We start from the raw sequence: 12,386 nt of genomic DNA, 5'->3' as shown, positions 1-12,386 counted from the left end.
GGTCTCAATACCTGAACTCTAACACTTAGCATCCTGTGCCCTCATAACATCTCATAACCACACTGACGACTCACGTGCCAATAGAGCTATTCTCACATAGAATGCAAGTAAACAAGGGTGAGAATCTATGCTCAACAATATCAAGAACACCTCTTATCCGATAAGAGTGCTTAACTACGTGTATGCTTGTGCAAGTGTCCTACCATAGTCCATATCAGCAAATAAGCATAAGGAAAAAGAACGGACAACACGTAGAATATTTTCTCACAGCTTTCACAAGATAAAGCTCACACATGTATGTATACCAATATCAACAACAAGAATGCCCCCAGGCCACAAATCATCACAAATCAATCCCTGACACAGCCCACCTTGTCTCGCCACTTGTGCAATAGTAACATAAATTCCCGCCTTGTCTCACCACACGTGCATAATAATGTTCCCACCTTGTCTCGCCACATGCGCAACCCATATATATATATATATATATATATATATATATATATATATATATATATATATACGTACCTTGTCACGCTGCATGTGCAAATATCAATAGTAATAATAGCACGGCAAAAATCTCGTGCAACCCCATAACAACAACCGCATGGCAGAAACCTCGTGCATCACAATAATAACAACCGCACGACAGAAACCTCGTGCATCACCACAACAAATACAACAACAACAATGGCAATAATACAACGTACGATAAGTAAATCAACTCAAGAACTTTTAAATCACAGAACAATATGGGACCAAATCACAAGGAATAACCACAGTCTGAAATGCTATGTGTAAAGCGAACATCTCGACAAAGGGAAAACTAAGGTGTAGCAAAGAATCCCACAATATACACTTCAACAACAGGGAAGCTAACACGAATCCAATAGTTCCAAATAAAACAAGTCGACTAAGATATATGATATCTAAATTCTTTTATGGTTGAGGAAATTACGAAGGATATTCAACCATTCAATTAAGGATAACAGCGAAAAAATAATCATAACCTCAATTAAGATTGAACAATTATAGGATGAAATAATATAAATTCCAAATAAAGATAAGTAGTTATGAAAAGATAGCATGGCTATAAAAGAGATAACAGTTACAATTAAGGCACATATGAATCAAGTAACGATAATAGTGGATTATGAAGTAATTTATTCTAATTAAGCAGGTATATGTGAATCTAGTAATTAAGATATATAATCATAACAAGAACAACTGCATATTCAATGAATACAAGGACCTAAGAACCCTAAAAGGCCAACTTTCCACAAATAAGTCCGTGCACGCACTCGTCACCTCGTATACACGGATTTCAATCAACATAGAAGACTCGAATCCTAAGGAGAAGTCCCCCACACAAGGTTAGGCAAGATGCTTACCTCGAACCAAGCTCAAACAATCGGTTACAATGCCTTTCCATGAATATCCGGCTCCGAATGGCCCAAATCTAGCCAAATATAACTGCATAACATGAATACAACAATAATAGACTTATCTAATCAATGAAATCAATATTTTAATAAAAATTCCGAAATTCGCCCTAAGAAGTCGACCCGGGCCCACGTCTCGGAATCGGGAATAAATCACAAAATATGAACACCCATTCACTCACGAGTCCAACCATATAAGAATTACTCAAACCCGACCACAAATCCCCTTTCAAAACGTGAAATCTTTATTGAAGAAGTTCTTCCAATATTTCCCAATTTCAACCCTAAAAATCCGAAACTAAATGGAGAAAACAACTCTAGATTAATGGAATACAACCAAAAACGAGTTAGGAATCATTACCCTAAAGCTTCCTCTGAAAATCCCTCGAAAAATTGTCAAATTCCGAGCTCTCAAGTCCAAAAACAAAGAATGAAACCAAACCCTCGAATTTCTCTTTTCTGCCTAGGCGTGACCGCACCTGCGACATAATTAGCCGCATCTGCGCGACCGCAGGTGCGCACGTCCGAACCGCACCTGCACTTCCTCTCGCTTCTGCGCACCAAAATCCGCTTCTGCGGAGCCGCTGATACGCACAAATTCTTCGCACTTACAGAGACTGTCAAGTCCATCTCTTCTCGCACCTATGTCTTAATTTTTTTCCTCGCACTTGCGACCCCTGGCACTCCTCCACTTTTCCACTTCTGCGCTTGCCTCTCCGCACGTGCGCTCCCGCACCTGTGGTCTCTTCACCGCAGGTGCGAAAATACCAGAAGCCTGAAGACTTACCAACAATACAAATCAAACTTTTAGTCCGTTAAGCACCCGAAATTCACCCGAGGCCTCCGGGACCTCAACCAAACATACCAACCAATCCTAAAACACCATACGAACTTAGTCGAGCCCTCAAATCACATCAACTAACGTTGAAACTACGCATCGCACCATGAATCAAACTTATAAATTTTTAAATCTTTCAACTTCTAAAACCCGTGCCGAAATCTATCAAATCAACCCGGAATGACGTCAAATTTTGCAGGCAAGCCCCAAATAACATAACAGATCTGTTCCAACTCTCGGAATCGCATTCCAACCCCGATATCAAAAAGTCCACTTCCGGTCCAAATCTCCAAAAATTCGACTTTCGCTATTTCAAGCCTAAATCAGCTACAAACCTCGGATTTACAGTCCGGACACGCTCCTAAGTCCAAAATCACCCAACAAAGCTAATGGAACTGACGAAACTCCATTCCAGAGTCGTCTTCACATAGTTCCGACTACGATCAAAATCCTAAGACTTAAGCTTCTGTTTTAGGTTATAAGTGTCCCAAATCACTCTAAAATATCCGGTAACCGAATTCAACCATGAACGCAAGTCAATACACATAATATGAAGCTACTCAAGGCCTTATGCCGCCGGAAGAGACTTAAATTTTCAAAACGACCGGCCAGGTCGTTACATCCTTCCCCTCTGAAACAAACGTTCGTCCTCGAACGTGCTAAGAATCGCCTCGAAGTTTTCGAATTCATTGAAAGTACATATCCAATATACACCCCAACCCACCTAAGCCTGAGGACACCATTCCAACAGTAATTTATCCTTTCTATCAACACCGATAATCCTTAGAGTCAACATTCTCACCTTCCATCTATCTTCAAAAGACCCGATTCTAAATCCATAACCGGTATCAGTCTCAACTAGCTGTAACAACTCATGCCTATGCCCACAAGGTACGACCACACAACAAGACACACCACAAATAAAGCCCATAATAACATTTCTGATCACAATAGCTACCCGAAATCAAAACCATCACCGACAATTAGCCTCATAACCGTTAGCAACCCATTTCAAACCTTCACAATGCTGACAATGATGCAAGAAACACGAAGACCTCATAACTATACACCCGAATCAACAAGTCACAACTGACACCACCGGGCACACACCCCGCAAGCCAAAACTCAAGAAGCACATAACGAAATTGACTAAATATGTAAAGAGAAACACATAAGATAAATATCAAACAAGCTCGACAGGAAGAACTCTCTAACAATACCCTACTACGAATCAATTCAAAAGGAAAAATCAAAGTACATGAACAATTCATAAGGATCTCATCCTGGTAGCACCCTCCACCGCGGCACGCAACCCGGCTCAAACATATCAAATCATATGGAGTCGCGAGGGTCTCACCCTCAACTCTGAATCACAAGTCGAATACACATCATACCAATGGAAATATTTCACTAATTCAATTCTACCAATAAAATCACAACACTTACTAAACCCTCACCCCGATAGAGTATCAAATTACAAATCGTAACCAATTTACTCAGGAATCACATCAAACCTGCCATAATGGAGAACATGAATTCACTTCTAGTCTCGTAACTTTCAAAAATGAATAGAAACAAATGATAGACACGGGATACCACTCATAGAGTCTCCCAACAGGGGTACACACCTAAACATAATACTAAGTCATGAATTTACCCATAGGTGGGACAACAAATAGGGGAACCCGCCCCGATAAGCAGAACCGAATCAAAATACAAATGGTGCCTCTCTGTAACAAATCAAAAGCATATATGTATGACATCATCTGGCGCAGTGGCCTCAAGCCTATTATATGAAACATATCAACGGGTCGGGCCTTCCCCTCTTAGGTGCCCTCTACTCACTTGAATACTCCACTATGACACACTTGTCCGGAGTCTAGGACAATCTCTCACCTTACGGCTGGTATCTCCACACTCGAAGCAACCTCTCTGCTGATGTGGCTGGGAGAACTGTGCGGTACGGGTACTCTGTGACTCATGAGCACCTGAAACACTGTGCGAAGCCTGAAGTGCAAACTGAACTGGCTGACCCACAAAACCTCTACCATGTCGTACCCTGCCTCCAAAATAAGGACCAGTAGATCTCTCTGGTCTACGAGGCCTCCTCACTTTCCTATCCTCTCTCTCCTGATCTTGCCTGTACTCTCTCTCTCATGGCCTCGCCTATCTTCTCTCTCCTGGTCCCACATGCCCTCTACTCGGCGAGCAATCCCTACCACCTGCTGAAATGAAACATCTGACTCTAACTCACGAGCCATGCTGAACCGAATATCATGCCTGAGTCCCTCAATGAATCTACATACACGCTCTCTAACTGTGGCGACCAAAGCAGGCGTATGCCTGGCCAAATCACTGAATCTCACGACATACTCTGACACTGACATAGTGCCCTGGCGCAGCTATTCAAACTCCGCCCGCCATGCATCTCGAAGGGACTGAGGTACAAACTCTCTCAGGAACATCTCTGAAAATTGAACCCATGTAAGTGAAGCTAACTCGGCTGGGCTACCCAACTCATGTGCCCCCCACCACTGGTAAGCAGCTCCCTTGAGCTGGAACATAGTAAAAACAACCCCGCTCGTCTCCACAATACCCATAGTACGGAGAATGCAGTGACAATCTTCCAGAAAACCCTGTGCACTCTCTGAAGCCAAACCACTGAATGTAGGAGGGTCATATTTCTTGAACCTTGCAAGTCTAAGTTGCTCTTCCTCAGATGCTGCTGCCATGACCACAAGCTGAACTGGAACCACAGGCTGTGTCACCATGACACCTGGAACCTGACCAACATGAACTCGCTGCTCTGGGGTGTGGGCGGCGGGAGTCTGGGTTCCTCCCCCGGTCTGTGAAGCAGTTGGTGCAACCGGAATCAACCCCACCCGAGCCAACATACCAAACATACTCAGGAACTGCGCTAAGGTCTCCTGAAGTCCGAGGGTAATAATAGGCACCTCCGGTACCTGCTTCCTAACTGGAACTACTGGCGGCTCCTCAACTGCTGCTCTGGTAGGTGCTCTGGCTGCGACACTTACTCCTCGTCGGCCTTTTCCTCTGCCTCTAGCGTTACTTGCTCCAGGAGCAGCGTTGTCTATAACAGTAGCTCGTGTCCTCACCATCTGTGAGAGAATGGAATGATAAAAGTTCAAACTCCGAGATTAATAAGCTCGCACGATAGGAATGAAAGAAGTGAGATTGTCCTAATAGTTATGTAGCCTCTCGAAGATAAGTACAGACATCTCCGTATCAATCCGCAAGACTCTACTAAACTCGCTTATGACTCGTAGCACCTATGAACCTAGAGCTCTGATACCAACTTGTCACGACCCAAAATCCACCTCAGGCGTCGTGATGGCACCTAGTCTTAGGGACTAGGTAAGCCTAACAATAATTAAAACAACAACATTATTTAAATAGAAACTCTTACAATTCCCAAAACGGTAGTACAAGTCATAATCTCTATAGAGTATTTGCAAGAAAACTTCTAAATACAACTGTCCAGAAATAAGAATAAACAGTGCAAAACGAAAAGTTGAAGGTGACTCCAAAGCCTGCGAATGAATCCCACAATATACACTTCAGCAACAGGGAAGCTAACACGAATCCAATAATGCCAAATAAAACAAGTCGACTAAGATATAGGATATCTAAATTCTTTTAAGGTTGAGGAAATTACGAAGGATATTCAACCATTTAATTAAGAATAACAACGGAAAAATAATCATAATCTCAATTAAGACTGAACAATTATAGGATGAAATAATATAAATTCCAAATAAAGATAAGTAGTTATGAAAAGATAGCATGGCTATAAAAGAGATAACAGTTTCAATTAAGGCACATATGAATCAAGTAACGATAATAGTGGATCATGAAGCAATTTATTCTAATTAAACAGGTAGATGTGAATCTAGTAATTAAGATATATAATCATAACAAGAACAACTGCATATTCAATGAATACAAGGACCTAAGAACCCTAAAAGGCCAACTTTTCACAAATAAGTCTGTGCATGCACTCGTCACCTCGTGTACACGGACTTCAATCAACATAGAAGACTCGAATCCTAAGGGGAAGTCCTCCACACAAGGTTAGGCAAGATGCTTACCTCGAACCAAGCTCAAACAATCGGTCACAATGCCTTTCCATGAATATCCGGCTCCGAATAGCCCAAATCTAGCCAAACATAACTGCATAACATGAATAAAACAATAATAGACTTATCTAATCAATGAAATCAATATTTTAATAAAAATTCTGAAATTCGCCCTAAAAGGTCGACCTAGGTCCACGTCTTGGAATCGGGTAAAAATCACAAAATATGAACACCCATTCACTCGCGAGTCCAACCATATAAGAATTACTCAAATCCGACCACAAATCCCTTTTCAAAACACGAAATTTGTATTGAAGAAGTTTTTCCAATATTTCCCAATTTCAACCCCCAAAATCTGAAACTAAATGGAGAAAACCACTATAGATTAATTGAATACAACCAAAAACGAGTTAGGAATCATTACCCCAAAGCTTCCTCTGAAAATTCATCGGAAAATCACCAAATTTCGAGTTCTGAAGTCCAAAAACGAAGAATGAAACCAAACCCTCGAATTTCTCTTTTCTGCCCAGGCGTGACCGCACTTGCGACATAATTAGCCGCATCTGCGCGACTGCAGGTGCGCACGTTCGAACCGCACCTACGCTTCCTCTCGCTTCTGCACGCCAAAATCCACTTCTGCAGAGCCGCTGATGCGCAAAAATTCTACGCACCTGCGGAGACTGTCAAGTCCAGCTCTTCTCACACCTACGCCTTAATTTTTGCATCTGCGGGCATCGCAGATGCGGAATTTTCCTCGCACCTGCGACCCCTGGCACTCCTCCACTTTTCCGCTTCTGCGCTTGCCTCTCCGTACGAGCGCTCCCGTACCTGCGGTCTTTTCACCGCATGTGCGAAAATACCAGAAGCCTGAAGACTTAGCAGCAACACAAATCAAACCTTTAATCCGTTAAGCACCTGAAACTCCCCGAGGCCTCCGAGACATCAACCAATCCTCAAACACCATACGAACTTAGTCGAGCCCTCAAATCACATCAACTAACGTTGAAACTACGCATCGCACCATGAATCAAACTTATAAATTTTTAAGTCTTTCAACTTCTAAAACCCGTGCCGAAACCTATCAAATCAACCCGGAATGACGTCAAATTTTGCAGGAAAGTCCCAAATAACATAACGGAGCTATTGCAACTAAGGGTGTTTAACAGGCGGGCTGGACACAAAAAAAATCAGCCCGTCCGTTTAACATTGCGGGCTGTTAACGGGCTGAGTTAGCGGGCTATTAGCGGGCTGTACTTTTTTGGATTTTTTTTTGTTCGTCCGGGTTCGGGATTAGCAGGTTGTTAGTGGGCTGTTAGCGAGTCGTGAATTTTTTTTTAAAAAAGTAAATTTTATTTTTCTTATTCAATGTTATTGATACTTAAGTGTTTAAAAACTTTTAAGGCTTAGAATTAAACTTTGAAGTTTAAAATTTTTGAAATTTGAAATTTATAATTTTAAAATTGAAATTTGAAAGTAAGTGGCTACAAAAAATTATTTAATAAGACCAATTAGCAAATATATAAGGATCAAGTTCCGAATACTTTCATTTGATATTTTTATTGAATAATATATAATACTTCAAATTAAGTTGCAAGTTCTTTTTTGATTTTGTTATTTTTGAACTTGCAAATTAAAAGTTTACCACAATTATAAAATAAAAATAAAAATAGTACATCACGTACTTTGCATCATTTTTGTAAGTTCATCCATGTCAACATGAGGTTCTTGGTTTCCGGCATTGGTTGAATCAACACCATAAACCATTATATCTCCAATTTCTTGGTCCTCCGCTTCATCTACCTCGTCACGCCCTTGATTTTGTCGTTATGATCTTATCCAATCTCTGAAACACACTAGAATTTCTAAAGCGTTGCTACCCAATGAATGACGGGTATCTCCTAGTTGCTGCCTTACTTGGCTAAATGCGCTCTCTGATGCGACTGTTGACATCGGCACATTTAGCACGTCTCGAGCCATGGCCGAAAGACTATGAAATTTATTTGAGTTTCTCCTCCACCAACCCAGTGGTAGAAATTCCTTTGTGCGGGGCTCTGCTGACTTTTGCAAGTAGAATTGAAGTTCATCAATACTCCTGCTACTGGTTTGTTGATGCTCCCCTAGTGTAGAACAAATCAAATAATCTTCAACACCATCATTATCATCCATAGCACTGGTCCCAGATGTTGAAACTGAACTTGAAGGAATATTTACATCTACAGCAGAAGAAGCATCAACAATATTAGCATAATAATTATATAATGTTTCTAAATGTTTGTGTAGATCAGAAATACAAGTGTCAATATCAGGAGTTTCAGTTAGTCCATTAAATTGTTTTTTTTTATTTTAAAAAATCGTTAAAAAACGGGCTGAACCGGGCTGTAGCCCGTTAACAACCCGTTAACGGGTTAACGGGCTGAACCGGACTGTAGCCCGTTAACTACCTGTTAACGGGTTAACGGGCTTAGCGGGGTTCGGTGCACCGGTATCAAAAAACTATTCGTTTAAAACCTGCTCCCCGCCCAACCCGTCCCAGCCCGCCCCCCACGCTACAGTACCAAGCTGAACCGGGCTGTAAACGGGTCAGCCCGGCCTGATTAACAGGTATAATTCCAACTCTCGGAATCACATTCCGACCTCGATATCAAAAAGTCCACTTACAGTCCAAATCTCCAAAAATTCGACTTTCGCTATTTCAAGCCTAAATCAGCTACAAACCTCGGATTTATAGTCCGGACACACTGCTAAGTACAAAATCACTCAACGGAGCTAATGGAACCGACGAAACTCCATTCCGGAGTCGTCTTCACATAGTTCCGACTACAGTCAAAATTCTAAGACTTAAGCTTCCGTTTTAGGGACTAAGTGTCCTAAATCACTCTGAAACATCTGGTAACCGAATTCAACCACGCACGCAAGTCAATACACATAATATGAATCTGCTCAGGGCCTTATACCGCCGGATGGGACAAGTGTATGCATTCCTCTTCCTCATTTATAAAGAGGACAACATTATCATTGTTTTGCACCATGGCGGTTATGTTGTCGTCATTCTTCTGGCCACTGCTTTCACCTTTGCCCTTCTTTGGATTTGGGCAATCTCTTTTGAAGTGACCTGGTTGATCACAATTATAGCAATTTCTGGCTCTTGATTTGGATCGGTTCTCACACGAGCTCCGGATCTACCATAGTTGCTCGAAATACTTTGGTAACTTCTGCCTCTACCTTATGTTATGAGAGTCTGTTCTTGATTTTCAGTCTTCTTTCTCATCTTATCATTGAGTAGAAGAGCCGATGTGACGTCTTTCAACTCAATGGTAGTCTTACCGTGCAAGATGGTTGTTGCCAGATTATCATACGAAGATGGCAACGAGTTCAATAGCAAGATGGCTTTATCTTCTTCCTCGATTTTCACTCTGAGGTTGGCGAGCTGTGTGATTAGTCCGTTAAACACATTTAAATGTGAAAAATAATTCGTACCTTCACCCATGTGTAGGGCGTATAGTTTCTTCTTCAGGTATAATTTATTTGTCAGTGTTTTGGACATGTATAGGCTTTCCAACCTTGTCCAAATGTAACATGCGGTGTCTTCATCAATGATGTCATTTACCACATCATCTGATAAGTGCAACCTGATTGCACTAGCAGCCCCTTCATCCAAGTCAGCCCAATCCTCAGCTTTCATGGTATCAGACTTTTTGGCATCAACATCTAGTACCTTGTGTAATCCTTGTTGGATGAGTAGGTCCATCATCCTTCTTTGCCATGTTGAGAAACCACTATCTCCGTTAATTTTGCTACCTCGTACTTTACTCCGGACATTTTTATTTTTCACCGAGTATAGTACTACCGATAATGAATAGTATTTTTGTGAACGAGCAGAACCTGTGCTATGATATTAGTTGTTGGGAATAAACCCCGTCATAAATAATATTCATGGTAATAAAAGCATAATAATAACATAGAACCGAGATACGGTAATTAACAAGAATAAAAGAGTGACAACGACATCAAGATTTTTTACGTGGAAAACCCTTTTGAATAAGGGAAAAAACCACGGCCCCTATAGGAGCAATTGATTCACTATATCAAGGAATTTTATACTTTGTAGGTCCAAGTAAAATACTCCAAAGACCACTACAACACTCAAAAGAAATAACCCTCTTTTGATATTCCCACCTCACTACAATATCGCTCACTCTCTATTTTTCTCACAGACTAATTTCTTATACTATGTCTGTGATGCCTCACTCTTTCTCTCTATCTCTTTGTTGGTGTGTTTTACAATGAGAGCAAGACACCTATGTATAGTATTTAGGATTGCTTCATTGATGTAATGAATGATGTCATGAGCTTGTCAAGAGTCAAATATTCATTATGAAACCAAGGAAATATTTGTCATAAAATCTTCCTTACTATTCCTTTAGTTGGCTTGACATTTCAAAGCCAAAGGAAGATGTCTTCCTTACACATGTGATGGACCCGTCACCTTATGCATTATGTTCAGACAGTCTAGTCTCTTTTTAAGTGTCAAGTTTGCATAACACAATATAGAGTTCCTTATGTTTGTCGATATGTTAGACTCCCTTTCATGAGAAGCTTATACTTTATATGTTAAGGCAAGTGCGCCCACAATTTTACGATTTCAATAGATTATGTGTGTTCAGACTCCGAATGTCTTGTGTTAAGGGTCATAAGGGCAGTAAGTATGTAATGGCTATCTTGTTTCCGTTTCCTTGGCATGACTCTATATCACGTGTTTCCTCCTAAACGAATTTCTAAACAACGAGATGTCATGAAGCTTTCATTCATATACTTGATATCCCTTATCTCCCTTCAACAGAAATTGATCCTATAGTATTTGAGCCTTCGTACGGTTTCGTAAAATTCCTAGTGTTGTCAAAGTATTTAGATTTCTTTATATGAAGGATCTGTAACATACTTGTATGAAGGAATTGTTCACATAGATTACTACTTTAATAAGTTATGAACATGTTCCAGAAGCTATGAAACAAGAACCTTGTTAAGTTACCATTATGTATATTTATCTAGATGATATATGAAGGTCGTGCCTCGCACGAGGCCCAATAGGGTCTATTTATCTATATGATATATGAAGGCAGTGCCTTGTATGGGGCCCAATAGGGTCTATTTATATATATAATACTCCCCCGTTTCAATTTAGATGAGGTACTTTAACTCGGCACGGAGTTTAAGAAAAATAAGAAGACTTTTGAAACTTATGGTCTTAAAATCTTAAGGGGTAAAAGTTTTGTGGGGCCATGATATTTGTGTGGTTATAAAAACTTCTCATTAAAGATAAAATGGGTAAAATGAAAAGTTTAAAGTTGAATTATTTCTAAATTTAAAAATGTATAATTTCTTTTGGAACAGATTAAAAAGGAAAGTACCTCATCTAATTTGATATGGAAGGTCGTGTCTCGCATAGGGCGTGCTCGGGTATATATATATATATATACATATAAAAGAATGCTTTCACATGTTATGTACCCTACATGGTTTATTATATTCCAGAACTGAAAGAATCTACAAGTTAAGTAATGGTTCATATTAAGATAGGACAACAGTGCTCTCCCCGGTCATAGGACAACATTAAAGAATCTACACTGTTGTAGCTGTCCAAATTCAATGCCTTTGTAGAAAAGATTTTATTTTCAAGCTAAGATTAAACAATTATAATTTGAAAGAGGGGCTTGACAATTTTATAATATCATAGGTTATCATTCCAGACGAGAATTTAAAATTACAATACCAAATCAAGGATAGAGAAAAAGGTATTATAATTTAGGTTATTTTAATTTGTGATCCACATTAATGTGTAGTCTGTAAATAAGCTTTATTTCTGTTGCTTTTGCAGGGGAAAATCTTATTGGAGGTTGAAAATGAACCAAAAAAGCAGAAGACAAAAGGAATTATCAAAGAAAAGGTAAGTTGATTTAGAGTTTAATAGATACATAAATGAACTGTCCTTTTTAAACTTTAAAATTGGAC

General features: G+C 40.1%; 1 long non-coding RNA gene across 1 annotated transcript in view; it reads left to right on the top strand.

Moving 5' to 3' along the window:
- Positions 1-12,386, top strand: part of LOC104104701 (uncharacterized) — a 39,521-nt gene that overhangs the window by 13,446 nt on the left and 13,689 nt on the right. The window contains exons 2-3 of the long non-coding RNA XR_011415497.1: positions 12,112-12,169; positions 12,253-12,321. This is a non-coding gene — a long non-coding RNA (uncharacterized lncRNA). The remainder of the gene's footprint in view (positions 1-12,111; positions 12,170-12,252; positions 12,322-12,386) is intronic.

The sequence above is a fragment of the Nicotiana tomentosiformis genome, chromosome 4 (genome assembly GCF_000390325.3).
Source record: "Nicotiana tomentosiformis chromosome 4, ASM39032v3, whole genome shotgun sequence".
Taxonomy (NCBI): Eukaryota; Viridiplantae; Streptophyta; class Magnoliopsida; order Solanales; family Solanaceae; genus Nicotiana; species Nicotiana tomentosiformis.
This window is presented reverse-complemented; position numbering and strand designations above follow the sequence as displayed.